Here is an 18220-nt window from a genome sequence, read left to right as displayed (position 1 = left end):
TGCGAGGGCTTTCTCTAGTTGTGGCAAGTGGGGGCCACTCCTCATCGCGGTGCATGGGCCTTTCCCTATCGCAGCCTCTTTTTTGTTGCGGAGCACAGGCTCCAGACACGCAGGCTCAGTAATTGTGGCTCATGGGGCCAGCTGCTCCGTGGCATGTGGGATCTTCCCAGACCAGGGCTCGAACCCGTGTGTCCTGCATTGGCAGGCGGACTCTCAACCACTGCGCCACCAGGGAAGCCCCGACGACACTTTTTTAAGATAAGAAAATAAGGCAGAAATACCGTGGGTTTACTCTCATAGACTATCAAAACTCATCTGGTACAACCTCTTTGTTCTACAAATGAGGAAATGGAGACTCAGAAAGAGACAGTGACTTGCTCAAGGTCTCACAGCTCCTGAACAGCAAGAATCATTCATCAAATCAGCAAATATTTATTGATCACAAATACTTATTGATCACATACCGTGCCCCAGATCTTTTGGGGAGCATAGGGATACCACAGGGCAGAGGTCAGCAAACTGTGGCCCCTCTGTTTTTACAAATAAAGTTTTATCGACACACAGCCCTGTTGATTGGTTTCTGTATTGTCTGTGACTGTGTTGCAGGGGCACTGCTGAATAGCTACAACAGAGACTACGTATCATGAGAGGGTTGGGCTCAATCTTGGGTTCTGACCACCTACAAGGTGATATACCACATCTCGAAGCTTCCACCATCCTCATTGGAGGACCCAAGGACCCTTGGGTCAGCAGGGCAGGCTTTCCGGCTCCTCTCCCCCGCCTTAGAAGAGGCCAGGGCAGCAATCTTGACTTCAGAATCTTTATTGGAAAATAAACACTGTTAATGTACAAGAAATCCATCCAAGGGTCCAGTCAAAACATCCCCGTGTGGGATTGATGCCATTCTAATGGACTCCAGATGTCCCCTGGCCTCGGGGTCCCGGTGACCTGAAGGAGGGAGGAAGGTCCTGGGGGAAGAGACATGGTGGATTTAGAACCCAAAGAGGCATCTTTATCACCCCAATTTCTTTCTGGTGGAGAAGTTTGGGGTACTCCCTAACCCTGCCCTGCTCACAAGACCCCATTGATCTCTTCCCTCAGTGGTCTCTACAGCCCCCTTCTCTTGAGTTTATTCATCCGACCAAAGGAAATACCCAGCCCCGGGGGTTAGGATTCTACTCAGAATCAGAGCCGAGGGTGACTTCCTGCTGACCAGGCTGAGCTGGAGTTCTGAGTCTCTGCCAAAGCCAGCCAGTGTGGGAGAGAGAATTGTGGAAGGAGCTGGGGGTGAGGGACAGGGGGCTAGTTATGGATGGAGAGGGCCAGAGAGAAGTATCAGAGCCCAGAAAGGAAGACACCATACTGGGGGTTGGAAAGGCGACCCCAGAAATGGCTCTATTGGTAATGATTTTAAAGATTACTGTTCGAAATCACCATTTAAATACCTCTTCACTCACTCCTCCATTAAAATACCTGAGCTGGCCCCAACTCTTTCTCTCCCAGGCCTCATTTCCTGCCACACTGTCCATCACCCACTGAGCTCCAGCGACACTCCACTCGGTCTGCTTGCTGTTCCTCCAATGGGACAAGGATCGCCCTGCCTCCAGGCCTTTGCAGCTGCTGGTTCCACCGCCTGGAGAGCCCGTTCCTTAACCGTCTCCAAGGCTGGCTCGCTTTATTTGGATGTCATTCCCCAGCGATGCTTTCCCTGTTCTGCTAAGAACGCCTGCCTCTTCCCCATCTCATTCTTCTATCTCTTAAATTGTTTCATCTTTTTTTCCATAGCATTTCTCTACCTGCTATTAGATGGTGTATTTCATTGTCTGTGTATTCATTTATTTTTCCACGTCTCTCCGAGCTAGGCTGTACGTGCCACACAGGGACTGCGTCTTGTTTGCTGCTTTGTCTCCAGCACTTAGATCGGGGCCTGGCACTCACAAGGTGCTCAGTCAATCTTTCTTGAACAATCACTGTGCTAATACATTCTTTTTTTTTTTTTTTTTTTTTTACAATTTAAAAATATTTATTGATTCATTCTTTCCAGAGCATTTTTTTCAAACAATTCACCAAAGGCCAATACTCCCCTCTGCTCTCAATGCTAAGCAATCTTTTCCACCCAAAATGGTGAAATAATGTATATTTTTATACCTAATCAGTTTGTGACAGCTGTGATTCTCAAACACTTTTTAAAAATTAAAGTAAGATCAAAGTTGCAAACAGACCATAGGTAGTGATTTTAAAAACTGAATAGACAAAGCCTGACTCCAACTGACCAAATCACCCATCAGCTGGATTCAGCCTTTTCAGGGTACATGAGGACTTTGCTCAAGAGACCTGCACGTATCAGACGGGTTCCCATAGATGTCCTTAACACCACAAGCGCAGCTCCTGACCCCCGACGCTGCCAACAACAGCAGGGGCACAGAGAGGAGACCCTGCTGACTGATTCAGTTTTATTCGTCAACACAATTCTCTTCTCCACTCTCTTCATCGGCTTCACCTGTTTCCTTGCAAGAATCTTGGCTGTTGGTATCAGTAAGATAATTTTTTTCCCCATTCTCTCTCTCTTCTATTTTTTCTTCTTCATTAAAACTTTCTTTATTCAGTGAAACTTTTCATCTTTTGATTGCTGAAGTACTCAAATATTTTTCCACTTTGGCCTTTCTCTGAAACAAACTCATCAGATATTCCTGGTGCTTTTAAGGTGTTAGAATAATGCTTTTCTGCTGCCATTCTTGCATTTTTCTGAGCAACTCTTTCAAATGGCAGCGGCCTGTTTTTTAATTTTTCTTCTCTTTCTTCTAGTTCTCGTCGGTAGTCTCTCATCCTTTCCTTTTTTTTTTTTTTTTTTTTTTTTTTTGGTTGCGGTACGCGGGCCTCTCACTGTTGTGGCCTCTCCCGTTGCGGAGCACAGGCTCCGGAGGCGCAGGCTTAGCGGCCATGGCTCACGGACCCAGCCACTCCGCGGCATGTGGGATCTTCCCGGACTGGGGCACGAACCCGTGTCCCCTGCATCGGCAGGCAGACTCTCAACCACTGCGCCACCAGGGAAGCCCCATCCTTTCCTTTCACTCTTTCTTGTGGCTTGTTCTCTTCCCCTGGAGGACACCATGGGCATGGGAGGGTTGAAGCTACAAGGCACAGGCTTTGCAATTGTACTTCTTACTGGTGACCTGCACCTTGGAGACAGATAAGGCCAACATGTTTCTTTAAAATTTTCTTCATCTGCTTCAATATCTGCCAAGATTTTCTCTCTTTTAGTGGATGCAGGTGAGGCTGCATGAAGGTCAGATGGTTCACAGACTGTCAGGGGTTTTGGACACTTCTGTTCTGAGTGATGTTTCTGATATCTCTCAGGAAGGTCTTCAGAATCAGCAGCCTGGCACCTAAACTTGTGTTTACACTTGGACTTTTCAGCCTGTTCAGGACACTTGGGCTTCCTTGTAGCATAACTTCTGCAAGCTGGAGTACAAGGCAGAGGGGATGAATTCTGTAAAAAGTCTTGGGTTCTCTGCCGCGTCCTAATGTTTCTACAGAGCTCTTCTTCTGTTAACTTGCCATTGATAGTTGAACCATAAGTAGATCGAGGTATAGGTCTGGCTTTAAATCGGTTTGTTTTCTTTTTAGACTTAAAAAAGTCTTTCAGCTGCTTTTCCCAAATTGCTTGCTTCTGTTCCTCCCTTGCAATATACTTAAACGGCTTTTGCGAGGCCAAAAGAGCTTCTTTGTTCTTCTCCTTCATAGACCTCCTCTGTTCTTCATTTTGCTTGACTATATCATGATAAAGGGGGAGAAAGACGAACGCAGGAACTGGGTTGGCTCGGAAGTTTTTCTTACACTCCGATTCTTCTTGTTTTTTGAGCGGTTTGCGTGCCATTTCAATACCTCATTTAGATTTCATGTTCTCTTTTCTTCTGCTCTCTAATCATCATTTGAAAAGGCTCAGGTACTGTAATCTTTGGCACCCATTCTTTCGGCTTCTTTTTTTATTTCAAGTGCTGGCAAGTCAGCATCTTCAAACTGAATATAATCTTCAACAGATAATTTTGTCCACATGTTGTTGATGAGCTCCTTAGCATAGGTCATTAGCTAATACATTCTTTTTTTTTTTTTTTTTTTTTTTGCTATACACGGGCCTCTTACTGTTGTGGCCTCTCCCTTTGCGGAGCACAGGCTCTGGACGCGCAGGCCCAGTGGCCATGGCTCATGGGTCCAGCCACTCCGCGGCATGTGGGATCCTCCTGGACCGGGGCACGAACCCGTGTCCCCTGCATCGGCAGGCAGACTCTCAACCACTGCGCCACCAGGGAAGCCCCCTAATACATTCTTGATGTAAAAATATTTAAATAACCCATCACATCAGACTCGCACCCTTGGGAGAGTTGACCGCCCCCAACGCCGCTCCTGGACTTCCCCTGTGCCTGCCCTCCTCCACCCTACGCCCCTAGAGTCAGGAGCAGGTGACTGTCTCTCTGTGACGCCGCATATCTGATACAAAGGGCCTGAGAGCTGGGAGCATGTGTCATGTGCTCTGCTTGTCCTTCTCACACCCCCTCGCTGCCAGAGGATGACCACTGGAGCGGGCTCAATAACAACAAAGGCAGGAATAGTCATTCAGGCTAACAGCACGGAGCCCTAGTTAAGCCTCACAACAACCCTGGACAGGAGGTTGCAACCATCACTACCCCATTAGCAGAAAAGGAAACTGAGGTACAGAGAGGTTAAATACCCAGGGTCATGTACCCAGCAAGTAGGGGAGCTGAACGCTGAACCACAGTCATCCTGGCTGGGGATTTGGCCCCAGGCCCACTTGAGGCAAAAGCCAGCATCCTTGTCTTTATACAAGGGATTCTCAGTGTGCTCTGGGGTCCAGGAGAATTAAGTACTTTCCATCCTTAAATGTGACTCGGAAGGGAAAGAAACCAGAGAGGAGAATTACCTTTGGGGACAAAAGAGCAAGAGAGGATCCCCGCCCACTGGATGATCCAGCCTGAGGTCTGGTCCAGCCATAGAGGTCACCTTTTAGGCTGATCTCCTGTCCTCCTCCCTTATTACTGCCCAGATGTTGGAATCAAGTTTTGTGCGGGCTACAGGAAAGAGCCCTGTGCACTCTCACCAGTCCTACCTCCCTGAGAGAAGCCAAACTTACAAATTCCCTGTAATTTGTGTGAATTTCCCATGACATACACGTTCCAGGTTTGGCTATATCAGCCAGATAGAAGCAAAGCCTTCTAGAAATCTAGCCCTGGAAGGGGACTTAGAAACCATTTATCCACTTTCCCTTTCTTTCACTCTGTTCTACCCTCACTACTGTTTCTTGAGCACAGAGGTCTTGCTCCTGCCCCAGGGCCTTTGCATTTACTATGCCTTCCGTCTGGAACACAGTTTATCTCCTTCCTATTCTGGCTCAAATGTCAGCTTCTCAGTAAGGCCTTTCTTTTTTTTTTTTTTTCCTCACGGTACGCGGGCCTCTCACTGCTGTGGCCCCTCCCGTTGCGGAGCACAGGCTCTGGATGCGCAGGCTCAGCAGCCATGGCTCACGGGCCCAGCCGCTCCGCGGCACGTGGGATCCTCCCGGACCGGGGCATGAACCCGCGTCCCCTGCATCGGCAGGTGGACTCTCAACCACTGCGCCACCAGGGAAGCCCAGTAAGGCCTTTCTTGACAATACAGACCCCCACCTTCCACCAGTGCTTCTGCTCTCCTTCCTCACTTTATGTTTTCCCGTAGGATTTTGCACGTCCTGACATACACAGTATTTTACTTATTATCACGTATATTACCTTCCTCCCACCCTCTGGGATGTCAGCTTCATGGGGGCAGGGGTTCCTGTCTATTTGGCTTCCTGCAATATATCCAATGCCGGGCACATAAGAGATGCCCAACACAGATTTGTTGAATAGATCGAGTTCAAGGGCATCCCACTTTACAGATGAGCTAATTGAGGACCAGCAGAGTGAGAGACTTGATCAAGCCATGAGATCAATTAAAGTCTATACAGTGTCCTCGGGCTGCTGGAACAAATCAGAAACTTGGTGGCATAAAACAAAGAAATTGATTCTCTCACAGTTCTGGAGGCCAGAATATGAAATCATGGTGTCGGCAGGGGCTGTGCTCCCTCTGAGGGCTCTCGGGGAGGATCCCCCTTGCCTCTTCAGCTTCTGGGGGCCCCAGCGTTCCTTGGCTTGTAGCTGCATCCCTCCAATCTCTGCCTCTGTCTTTACGTGCCTCCAGGGTGAGTTTATCTCGAGACCCTTAAATAATCACATCCATAAAGACTCTATTTCTAAATTGGATCACATTCTGAGGTTCCGGGTGGACACGAATTTGGAGGGACACTGTTCAGCCACTACACTGGCTGAGCTGATAAGAACCCAGGTCTCCCCCAGCCACAGCCCCTAGGGGGCTTCACCAGGGACTCTGCTTCGAGAGGCCAGGTTGGCAGCCGTCGGCTGTGGCTGTCAGTCTCCCGTGAACTTGTCAAGAAGGAGAGGGAAAAAATAAACTCTGGGGTTAATGAAAGCAGTGAGATGATCTCGGCTGATCCCCGTAATCCCCTGCTCTGAGCTCGGCTTTCCATCATCAGTCGAGGGTTCTTTTTCTTCCTTTCTTTTTCAGAGTTTCCCCAGAGAAGCAACCCTTCCAAATTTAATAAACTTCCCCCGCCCCCAGCTTTCCCTGAAATAATGTAACAGCAGGATGATTTTCAAATGTCTGTCTTGACCCCATGATTGATGAATCCCAATGAGCGAAAAATGAGGGGTAGGGGGAGATGGTGGCGAGGGGATGAGAATGAGGCTGTTTGTGTGTTTGCATCTGTGCAGGATGCCTGTGAGGGACAGTGTGAGCAGTCAGCAGGGAGATGTGTACGAGAGTGTCAGGCGGGCGTGAGGGGGATCAGGGCTGTGTGTGAGTGGAGACGTGTGTGGGTAAGCTGTTGCCGGTGAGCGTGTAGATGTGAGTAGAAAGGAACACACGTGAGTGCACATGCATGTTTGCGATGGGGTGTGCGTGCTCGTGTGCATGAGTGCATGTCAGAATGTGGGTGAGTGTGTTGGAGTACGTGTGTCCAGGCAAAGGATGTACGTGTGCATGTGGGAGTGTGTGTGCTTAAGTGTCCATAGGTCAATGTGGGTGCAGGTCTGAAGGGTGTATGTGGACCTGTGAGTGCGTGATGGAGAATGTGTGTAATGCTTACAACATGGGGACTGGGGTCAACACCAGTGTATTGCATCCTCGAAAGCTGCTTAGAGAGTAGAGCTTGAACGTTCTCACCATAAAACAGCAACAAAATGGGAATTATGTAGGATGAAAGATGTGTGAATTAACCTCATTTTGGTAAGCATGTCACAACATATACGTGATCAGATCATCAGATTGTACACCTTAAACGTACACAATGTTATATGTCAATTATATTCCAATAAAGATAGAAAAAACTTTGTGAGACCAAAAACAGGACCCTGAACATCATGTTAATATTAAAAATAATATCCAGCTTCCCACATGGTCTGCGCTCTCCCTCATTTTCTCTCTGAACTCACCTTGGACCACTCTATCCCCTCATTCTCTCTCCTCCATCCACACCAGGCTTCTTGAACACAGCGGGCTCATGCTTGCCTCAGGACCTTTGCACTTGCTGTTTTTTTCTCCCTGGGATACGCGTCCTCCAGAATCCCACACGGCTCCCTCCCTCACCTTTTCCTGGCTTTGCTCAAATGTCACCTTATCACAGTCTCCAGCTGTGACCACCACTGTCATGCCCCAGGCCGCCCAATCCTCCATCCCTAGGGTGGGGCAAAAGGACAGACCAGGAAGAGGGAGAAGGGGAGCAGCCAACGGTGAACAGTGAGTTGGCGACTATAGGAAAATTTCACTGGCCTGACAAGCTATCCCAGATCGCCCAAAATTCTCTGTTGTCAAATTTTGGAAAGGAAGTTTTTTAGAATGTTTGGCTGGAGGGGAGTTTAAAAATCATCTAACTTCATGCTTCTTAAATGATTTGTGGTCATGAACTAGCATTAATCGTCTTTGGATAACAAGTGACAAAAATATAAGACTTCAAACTGGCGTAAGCCAAAAAAGCAGATTTGTTGGCTCATGTAATTATAACATCCAGAAGTAGAACTGGTCTTAAGCTCGGCTGGGCCCAGGGACTTACTTGTGTTGTCAGGAACAGCCCCTCTCCGTCCCTCAGCTTTGTTTTCCTTTGCGTTGGCTTCAGACCCAGGTGACCCTCTTGGTCTGGTGGCCTCGAGTGGTTTTGGGCTTTCAGTTAGCTTAGCAACCCGAGTTCATATTCATGCAGCAAGAAGCCTGGGATGGCACTCACTGCCCTGGCTTGAGTCATCAGCTCAGGTCAGAAGGATGGCTTGATGCACAGAGTGTAGCGAGTATCTTGTTATTTTTGCCGACCAGCGTGCTTTCCCCGAATAACATAACCCTGATTTTCCTCTGGGAAGATACCTTCTCCCCCACTGGAAGTCCACAAGCCAACCAAGCAATCAGTGCTCCCGGCCAGAGTGATTGGTTCAGGACGATCACATGTGTCATAGTCTGCTCGGGCTACTATAACAAGACGCCATAGACAGGGTGGCTGAAACAACAAGCATTTATTTGTCACAGCTCCGGAAGTAGGGAAGTCCAAGATCAAGGTGCCAACAGATCCAGTGTCAGGTAAGAGCCCTCTTCCTAGTTTGCTGACAGCTGTCTTCTCATCATATCCTCACATGGCAGAGAGCAGTAAGAGAGGAAGCAAGCTCTCTTGTGTCTCCTTTTTTTTTTTTTTTTTTTTTTGCGATACGCGGGCCTCTCACTGTTGTGGCCTCTCCCGTTGTGGAGCACAGGCTCCAGATGCGCGGGCTCAGCGGCCATGGCTCACGGGCCTAGCCGCTCCGCGGCATGTGGGATCCTCCCAGACCGGGGCATGAACCCGCGTCCCCTGCATCGGCAGGTGGACTCTCAACCACTGCGCCACCAGGGAAGCCCGTGTCTCTTCTTATAAGAGCACTAATCCCATCCATGAGGGCTCCACCCTCATGACCTAATTACCTCCCCAAAGGCCCCACCTCCTAATAACATCACATTGGGGACCAGGGCTTTAACATACAAATTTAAGCAGGGCACAAATATTCAATTCATAGCAACATGACTTCAGCCAAGCTAGACAGGCCAATACAAGTGAATCCTACAGCTTTTGCTTGAACAACTGTCAGAGGAATTTGTTTCTCTCTGTCTCAGGATTTGACATTGTGAGGGTGTCAGACTTGAGCTTGACTTCCCAAAGGGAAATTCCATCTCAGAATCAACCCAGGGGAGGCAGCATGGAGACTGAAGTCATTTGGGCACTTGCTGTGCCTGAAGCCAGCACCCCCTCCCCAGGTTTTTTAGTTATAAAACTCAGTACATTCTTGGGAGAATGGGAAGCTATTGTCGAATGGGTACAGAGTTTCTCTTTGGAATGATAAAAAGGCTCTGGAAATAAATAGTGGGGATGGTTGCACAACACTGTGAAAGGGTACTGAAAGCCACTGAATTGTACACTTTAAAAATCATTAAAAAGGTTAAATTTATGTTATGTGTACTTTACCACAATAAAAAAAAACCCTCCAAGTACCAATACATTCCTTATTTGTTTAAGTCCATTTGAATCTCATTTTACCTCTTACAAGTTTGTGGCACCACCAGTTACCTGCCTCTGACATATCGAAATATACCTGTCCTATGTCCCCTCGCCTCGTGGGTTCCACTGGCAACTGACCAAGCATCTGGATGAAGGTTTTAGCAAGTGCCAATGTGCTTAGCTCTTCTGGGTATCATGAGTGTGTATTCTTCAGGACTCTGGTAAGGTGTTCAAGTCCAAAGGCGGGGCTCCAGTGGTGGGCGCTCAGGCCCAGCAACCTGTGAGTGAGCTGGCTTCCCCACAAATCCACAATAGCTTCATTCAGCAAGCGGCACTTCCTGAGATCCACCCCCTACCCCTGGGAGTGGCGAGCCCCCAGCACACAGGGCTGCAGGAGCCTCCAGGGAGTCTCCATCCCAGGGGAGCGGCCTCTCCCCCACCTACAAGGAAGCGGACCATGACAGGCCAGACGTCCGTCCCACTCACCCCTCTGCTCGGCCCTAAGTGCTTCCCCAACCGGATTTTTATCCCTTGGGGTAATTACATGTGATTTCCTGGTGACAGATGCTGTCAGATTCCGAGGCCCTGCAGTTGGGCGCCCCCTCCCTCCCTCCTTACCTTGTCTGGCTCCCTTCCTTCGCCTCCCGACCTCCAAGTGGTTATTAAAGTAATAAGCAGCATTTCTGGTCCAGCTGCAACATTTCTGACGGTTCCTGCCACCGTCCTAGACAGGGGACTTCCCCTCTCCCTTCAGGGGCTGGATAGATCTGCCCCAGACGGCCTCCTCTCCAATTTCTCTAGCTCTAGGTCATCTGCTCATTCATTCATTCATTCGTGCATTCATTCTGGCCACTGCAACCTCACTGACCTCATTCCTTACTTCTTTTGCTTGATTGTGGGCCCCATCACACTCGCTCCTTTCTGCTCCTCCAACACGCCCATCTTTCCCTTCTCCCCTTCCCATGCCAACCCCAGCCTTTGCATTAGTCGTGTTCTATGCCCAGAACACCTTTCCTTCAGAGCTTCCCGTGGCTGGCTTCTCCTCATCCTCCTGGTCTACCCCAGATGTCATCTCGGAAAAACCTTGCCTGACCACCGGGACTAAGACAGCCTTCCCACTTCAGACACCTTCTAAATCATGGTTCTGTTTAACCCTTCGTGGCATCAGCATTATCTGATGACTTTCGATTTACTGATGTGCTTGTTCATGGTCTGTGGTCCATTCCGATCAGAGGAAAAGGTCATTTTGACAGGACCCGGTCATTCTCTTCCTGGAGACCAGAGCCAGCTCTGGCCCCAAGTTGGTGCTTGGAATCTTTGAGTGTCTTTGGTTGGGTCTCCACAGAAGCAGACACTGAGACAGGGATTCAAGTGTGAGAAGAGTATGTGGGAAGAATGGGAAACACCCCTAAGGGAGTGGGGAAGTGACACGGGAAGGAAGACAGACCCCGTGGCGGGTGGTATCAAGCAGGTTTCCACGGTGGACAATTGGAGCTTAATCCCATTAGGATGCTTGGGGTAACCATGGAGAACACGCACCTTAGTTACCCTCCCCCAGGGAGTGAGCAAGCGGGAGGAATTCCCAAACTCCAATCAGTCATTAGTTGAGGGTTGCTCCCAGGAGAGGAGGGGGTCTTAATTCCTTGGGACCTCCTACCTACCACCTGCAGGGCAGAACTCATCATAGTGGCTCGTGAAAGCCCTCAGGCAAAGAATGCAGGTGTTGGCACCTGGAAATTCATTCTGGGGTGCACTGAATAAAGACCAAATGGACACAGGTGGAAGGTGTGGGGGGCGCTGATAGTGTCTGCTAGGTGAGTAAATGAATGAATAGAAAAATGTAGTCACTCATTAATTTCATAAGCCTGAATACCTACAATATATAAAACCTTGGCGATAGAGTGATGATATAAACAGACACAGTTCTTGGCCTGATGGAGCTGGTAGTCTGGGAAGGGAACTGAGAAAGACAAGCAAGAAACAGATCATCACATTAAACTTCGCTGTTTAATTTCAACTGTGGCACAGGCTCTAAGGAGACTAAGGGTCTCTGAGTGTAAAGTGGAGACCTGGGATGGGGCGGGGGCGGGGGCGAGATGGAGGGATGTCCCTGAATAGGTCACATGGAACCTGAACCCTATTGAATAACTTGAAGGAACAGCATTTTAGACAGAGGGAAAAAGTTTTTTGTTTTGTTTGTTTGTTTTGTTTTGTAATGCTTTTATTTGACAGCTTTGTCAAATACAGCCTTTCATGAAGTTTTTTACGTGGGCCTCTCACTGCTGTGGCCTCTCCCGTTGTGGAGCACAGGCTCAGGACGCACAGGCTCAGCGGCCATGGCTCACGGGCCCAGCCGCTCCGTGGCATGTGGGATCTTCTCAGACCGGGGCACGAACCCGTGTCACCTGCATCGGCAGGCGGACTCTCAAACATTGTGCCACCAGGGAAGCCCTCATGAAGTATTTTGAGGGAGCGGCAGAGAGGAGGAGGAGGGGCGTGGAAAAAAGCTCACTTGTCTTCTCACTAGCACACGTTCACCAGTGTTTTGTTTTTTTCACATTCATTTAAATGATATATTTGAAACTGAAAGTGCTGTCACAAGATAGGCATTTGCCTTTGCATCTCCCAAACAAATCTTGACAGTGGGGCTTTTTGGGGTCCACATGGCAAAATTTTACTGGGCAGGATAAAGTTTTTCTAGCATTATGAAGCCTCTGAGAGAGACGAATGATTTGTTTGAGAATTACTTCATTGGAGTGCACGTTTCTGCAAAATCTAACTCCAGCTGCCTGTCCCATACCTCCACTGGGTAGCTAATGAACACCTTGGATAAGCATGTCCCCAAAAAATGTCTTTCTGCTCCCAAACTTGCTTCTCCCACAAAAGTTTTCCCCATCCTGGTCAATGGCTCTTGCATTCTCCCGAGTTACACAAATGTCATCTTGTCACAGAAGATCCATCTGACTGTCAGTACGAACATGAAGCAGCATCCCCTCCATGGCGCCTTCCACATCTCCACCCCACTTTGTTTCTTCATCGCTGATATCACCACTTGCCCAATTGTTTATGCTTTGTTTATCATCCGCCTCACTGGAACATCAGATTCTTGAGAGGTCAAACGTTGCTCTGTTCCCTGCAATATCCCTGCCCCTAGAACAGTACCTGGAGCATAGTTGGTGCTCAGTTAATATCTGTCTAAATAAATAAACACATGAACAAAAACATGAATGAATAAATGAATGAATGATTCTGTCTCCACTACCAGACTGTGTGCTACATGAAAACAAGGACTGTGTCTGATTTGCAGCCTAGGCTGCAAGAACCAAAATTCCCAATCAGCAATGGCTTAAGTACTCAAGACATATAATTTTAACAAGATTTCAGGAGCAGTCATGCTCAATCAGACTTTTTTTTTATTGTCATGACAGAGATGTGGGTGCTACTGGCATCTAGTGGATGGAGACCAGGAATGCTGCTAAACATTCTATAAGGCACAGGGCAGCTCTCCACAACAAAGAATTATCTGCTCCAAAACGGGTATTGAGCACTGAGGTTGAGAAACTCTGGTCTAAATGGAAGTTTCAGAGTCTAAATGGTTTCAGAGTTTGTTCAACAGTTCAGTAATGGCAGCACTTTGAATCTGTGCCTCTGTGATTCTCCAGGGTTTCCCCTCCTCGTTATAATATGATTGCCATGGCTCCTAGCATCACACTCATCATTCCAAAGAGAAACAAATCTCTCTCCTTCCCTCCCTCTCTCTCTCTCTCTCTGGAAAATCTTTCATTATATAGCCAGTGACACACCCTGGGTCACATGTCCACACCTAGTCCAACTGTCCAAGGAAGACTGAGTTGCGGTGATTGGCTTGGATCAATTGACTCACCCTCTGGGACTGGACCCTGTGCCTGGGAAAAAAATCAGGGTATATGAGTAAAAAAGAAGGGGGAATGGCTGTTGGATAATCAGTCAACCAGAAGCATCCATCACTGAAAATGATTTCATTTTTGACTTCTTATTGTTCCTGCCACCAAAACCAAAAACCAACAAACAAGTAAAAAATGCCTTGCTCTTCTTCCAGTTGTTGCCCACCCAGAACTCCACCTCTGCCAACCTCACCCCACTTCCTCTGCTTGCTGGAGAAAGGAAGCTTACTGTCCCCCATCAGATCGCATTGGATCCTAGGTTCGCCTTTGAACCCAGATCAATCAGACACCCCTTCCAATGTCCCCTCAATGAAACTCTCCTTCTTCTTCCCGCCAGAAGTCTCTTACTGGCTGGACAGATCTAAGCTGCTGGCAGCAGTGGCACAAGCATCCAAGTTCACCAAAGAGGCCTGACCTCAGGAAAGTGGGAGTTAAGCAGCCTGAGCCCATCCACAAATGCCAGACAGCTGTGCACATCTTTGGGGTGGAGAGGAAAAACAGATACTTAATGTATCTTGTTAGAAATGAGGATTTTCTGGTTTGGTTATGCCTGTCATTTTGAATGTGTCTCTTCTATTATTTACAGCATTTGTGCACCTGACCTTGTCAGTTTCACCCCCAGAAGCAACTTGGTGAACAATCTTCAAAATCCAAAAGGAAGCTCAGGGGAGCTCTCTGTCCAGACTCAACCTCTCAAGGCTTTGTTGGAAGATAAGTCTGGGTGAAGATGCTCATGTAGGAAAAGATTTGGGAAGCTGTAGACAATGCTTCTCAACTCGGGGCAGAGCCAAAGCAAACTGATTTCTTGATTTCACCCTGTTTTGCCTACACCCCCAAATCTGTGGATGGCCCCAACATCCAACCCATTCTGAGTCCCACAATCGCAAGTTTATCCTTTCCTTCTCTCATCCTTTCCATCAGTAAATCCTATTGGCTCTTATTAAAGCTTATTTCCCAAACCCATCCAACTCCCAGCACCTCCATAGCCATCACTCTGGTCCAAACCACCATCATCTCTAAATTACTGCAGTTGCCATCTCATTGGTCTTCTTGCTTCTATTCTTGCCCCCCGTTTTAAGCCAGTCTCCATACAGCAGCCAGAAAGATCTTTTTAAAAAGAAATTAGGGCTTCCCTGGTGGCGCAGTGGTTGAGAGTCTGCCTGCCGATGCAGGGGACACGGGTTTGTGCCCCGGTCCGGGAAGATCCCACATGCCGCGGGGCGGCTGGGCCCGTGAGTCATGGCCGCTGAGCCTGCGCATCCGGAGCCAGTGCTCCGCAACGGGAGAGGCCACAACAGTGAGAGGCCCGCGTAGAGCAAAAACAAAACAAAAAAAAAAGAAATCAGGTCAGCTCCCTACCTTACCTCAAATCCACCAGCGACTAATGATTGCATTTAGAATAAAATCCAACTTCCTGGTAATGACTTCCAAGCCCTGCATGACTGGTTCCCTGGGGACCTCTGCTCCAGCCACGTGAGCTCTGGTCTGCTCCCTAATCACTGCAAACCGAGTCCTACCTCACAACCATAGAGGATGTCCTTCTGTCCTCAGACTTTCCTTGCCATGGCTCACTCCCTGTCATTCATATCTTTGCTCCAAAGCCACATCCTGAAAGACTTCCTGAGCATCCCAGTCTACACAGCCAGCCTACCCCATCAGTTACCATGACATCATCCCATTCTATTTCCTTCATAACTTCCCCTCTGTTGATTTCTTTACTCGGTGACTACTTACCTCCCTTCAGTAGACTGTCCCTTCTGTGAGAACAAAAGTCATTTCTAACTCTTTTGACACTGTTTTCCCAAGTGCTTACAATGGTACCTGGCACATAGTAGATGCTCAGTAAATTATTGTTGAATTGATTAATGAAGCTCATTAGTGGCCCTTTCACCAGAGAGTTCTCCCGATGTCCCCAGCCCCCAGAACTCCTGCCCTCTCTGAATCCCCCCAGTCCTGGCTGTCTGGGAGCCTGCTCAGAAGGGAAGATAATGCCCTGGGAATGCCCTACGCTCTCAACTAGACTCCAAGCTCATCAAGGACAAAGCCTGGACTAGATACAGCTCTGTCCTCCCCTGAGTAAGCGCTGGATACTCAGTGGATGGAGAATTCTGTCTCTGCCTCAAAACAGTACTAAGCACCAAGAAAAGCCCAGTTCTTTATTCTTTGTGAACTCAAAACTGCACAGCGTCTGCCCCAAAGCGCAACCTCTCTGATGCTATGCTTCAGAAATTGTCACACAAGTGTGAGGCAAACTGCATTGGGAGGAGTGTTTCCTGCTGTATTGTCAGTCCTGGGGAAAAACTGGAACTTACCTAAAATCTGCTTTTTAAGGGAATGGCTACATGTACCATAGCTCTCCCAGTATGACAAAATACTCTGCGCCAATTTAAAAGACACAGAAGTGTTTGGACGCTTTGCTATTTCTTGAGCACCTACTGCTTGTCTGGCACTGTGCTAAATATTTGAGATATAATGGAGAGCAAAGAGGAGAAAAATATGTGCTCGAGTTGAGGAAGACAAACAAAAAACTAAGTCAAAGAAAGAATACGGCAGATGGGGACAAGTGCTATGAGGAAAAATAAACCAGGAAGGGGTCAGGGATCTGCCTCGTCTACAAAGTCACGTGGAGATGAGGGTCCTGGGAAGAGAGGGTGGTCAGGGTCTGGGCTTCCTGGGGTGACTGATGGAGATGGGAGTCAAAGATTAGTTTTGATGGTCTCGAGGCAGATAAAGGTGAGCAGTGGGTGTGTAGGGGAGGGGAGGAGGGGGTCTTGCTGAGAAATTGCAGAGCCCATGGCCCCCTCCCACGCAAGCTGACAGAAGGAGGAGGTCTGTGGAGGCAGGTCATGCGGGTCTCCTTTGTTGCCCCTGCAGGATGCTTCTCACGTGTCATCATGGAAGATGACCCTTGGGAGTGAATCCGGGGGCTCCCCTCTCCCCTGGCTTCCTCTGGGTTCAACCAGAGGGAAGCCCGAGCAGGAGATGAAAGCACAGAAGCAGAGTGAGGGCAGGGTCTTTATCCCCTCTTGCTCCCTGCCAGGCATTACAGTTTCTCTGCACACATCCCATCATGGTTCTGGTGGCTGCTCCCTCCCTGCATCCCTTCTGGCCTGGAGAGGTAAAGGCTCCCCACGGCTGGTACCCCAGGTGCACAGCATCGTTCTACATGGCTTTCCCTGCCCCCCACACCTCTGTAGATATTTCATTCATTGCACTCCCCTCTATGACCCAGACTGAATGTGCCACCTGTTTCCTGCAGGATCCTGACAGACACACAGGGTATGATCTCCTTAGTTATAAAAAGTAAAATTACCCACGTGCAGGCACAGAGAATTATTTTGGAAGTGAACACTAAGCCATCAATATTCACTACCCGCACGAGGTAAGATAAGGGTGTTTGCTTGTTTTTGGTTTTGTAATTTAGAAAGTACAGGACTGGAAACAAAGCCCCACTGGACCCACGGAAGCCTGGACAGAGCCCACACTCTCCAGACTGGCAGAACTGACGAATGTCCTTCTTGGGGTATCCGGGTGGACTTCAGGGATGGTCTGACTTGAGACAATGCCAGGGTGCATTGAAACACCAGCTTCTAGAACTTGCTTGGAAAAGTAGCACATGAGAAGCATCCTCTGCCAGGTTGCCTGTCCTTCCCCAGCACCTGATGCATCACTGAATAGACAAGATGGAAGAGACCAGCCATATACTGGAAGCTTTGGAGCTCTCTCTTTTTGAATTTTCCAATAATCGTTATGCAAGAAAACTGGCATTTACAAAAATCACAGCTATTTGACACTCATTTTCTAAAATTCCACTTTAATCCACTTCTGATTAAAGTTCATGATGTACCTTTGGTTTGCATGTGCTCATATACTAATTGTAGTATTTTGGGTACTTATATGCTTTTACCTTCTGTAAATGGTAAGTGCTGTAATTAAGAGGTAAGTACCTCTTAATGCTCGCACTGCACACTAGGACTAGCTTCTTAGAATCCATTCACGGTGTAGTGCTCATGCCTCATCCATTGCTCAGAACTGCAAGAGTGCCTCCACCTTTTATCCATCTACATCCCTGGTAATGAACGCCCAGGTAACCTCTCCTCACCACCACCACTAATGCTGGAATGATGTCCTTAGACAGGTCCTTTAATGACCTTCATGAGAATTTGTCTTGGATTGATACCTGGGAGAAGAATGTCTGGGTCCTATATTTTTGCATATACTTAACTGGACTCGGCAGCACCTGTCAGCTCTTTAGAAAGGCTGTATCAGACTACCCTCCCACCAGAACATTTTTGCTTTACCCATTTTTTATTACTTTTTACATTTTGAGTTTCCATGGTTAGGTACACCAAGATTCAAGGCTCTTTTTTGGTGGGTTTTTCCCTCTTGTTCACATGCAATTTCCCCCTTTGACCCTTTCAAAGCGCTTCACCTTGAATTCCGTTTTGTTGGGCCCCAGGGCCGGAGCGCTTCCTAGTTTTTCCATGCTGCCTTTCTGACGCAAAACTCGTGCCTGCTAATCCCATGTGATCAGGATTTATGTCAATGCTCATAGCTCATGCATGCCCATTGTCAAGATGGGATAATTCCTCCTGATGGATTCTTCAGAGCAACAGACGTTTGCCGGCAAAGAAAAAGCGACTGACTAAGAAATGTAGCGGACCTCCGTTGGTTA

The 18220-nt window shown here is 48.1% G+C and overlaps 1 pseudogene across 1 annotated transcript; it reads right to left on the bottom strand.

Moving 5' to 3' along the window:
• Positions 1–2453: 2453 nt before the first annotated feature.
• On the bottom strand, positions 2454–4263 carry LOC309816511 (protein FAM161A-like; annotated as a pseudogene). The gene is made up of 2 exons: positions 3065–4263; positions 2454–2832 (listed from the first exon to the last, which is right to left on the bottom strand). The product of its transcript is annotated as a protein FAM161A-like (transcript).
• Positions 4264–18220: the final 13957 nt, after the last annotated feature.

The sequence above is a fragment of the Mesoplodon mirus genome (assembly GCF_964341445.2).
Source record: "Mesoplodon mirus genome assembly, chromosome: 15".
In the NCBI taxonomy this organism is placed as follows: domain Eukaryota; kingdom Metazoa; phylum Chordata; class Mammalia; order Artiodactyla; family Ziphiidae; genus Mesoplodon; species Mesoplodon mirus.
The sequence above is the reverse complement of the archived record's forward strand: the minus strand, read 5'-3'. Positions and strand labels throughout refer to the sequence as shown.